This window comes from Cryptomeria japonica, chromosome 4 (genome assembly GCF_030272615.1).
Source record: "Cryptomeria japonica chromosome 4, Sugi_1.0, whole genome shotgun sequence".
NCBI lineage: Eukaryota > Viridiplantae > Streptophyta > Pinopsida > Cupressales > Cupressaceae > Cryptomeria > Cryptomeria japonica.
The window spans coordinates 364612475-364613188 of record NC_081408.1 but is presented as its reverse complement, the minus strand read 5'-3'; positions in this window follow the sequence as shown (position 1 = coordinate 364613188).

The window sequence follows — 714 nt, the reverse complement described above, 5'->3', positions numbered from 1 at the left end:
CTTGTTATAAGAATTTTTAGACTATGTGGATATGTTACTTAGATGGCATGGTTGATAAGATATTAGAGTTCATATATGTGCATGTGTATATATGTATACATATACATACATATTGTAATGAAATTTGTTTACTCATGCCCGTTTCTATTTAGCTTTGAGTCCATTTTAAGAGAGTGGCTTAATACATCTACGTATCAACAAATGGCGCAATCTTGTGCAAAGGTGGTGTCCTTCCTACACGCTATTGATCATCCACTTACACACATTCCCTCACATTTATCCCCTACCTTATCCTTATGCATGCACATTTTGATATATTCACATAAACCATCCATTTTGATATCTTACCATTCACATGTCTTAGGTTGCTTCCTTGGATGTAGAAGTGATCGTGCACTCATGGATCAGACCCCTAATTTTGCAAAATTCATATTAAAATCTGATCAACTTTATCCCTTCCTTGAGCCAACTTAACACACGCTTATGTAATCAATTGTAATGTGCTTGTATTGAAAAGCATTTAGTTGTATTCATTTGCCATCATTAGATATCAAGAAAGTATTAAAAGGAACACAGATTTGCATAATCACCTTAGAAGCATTTGCATTCTTGAATCTTGTTTTAGATTATTGGTACAACTATAAAGTTAATTTCTTTTGGGGGGTTAAATAATGTAACGCCCCCACTATGAGGCCCAGAGGACAATACAATAAT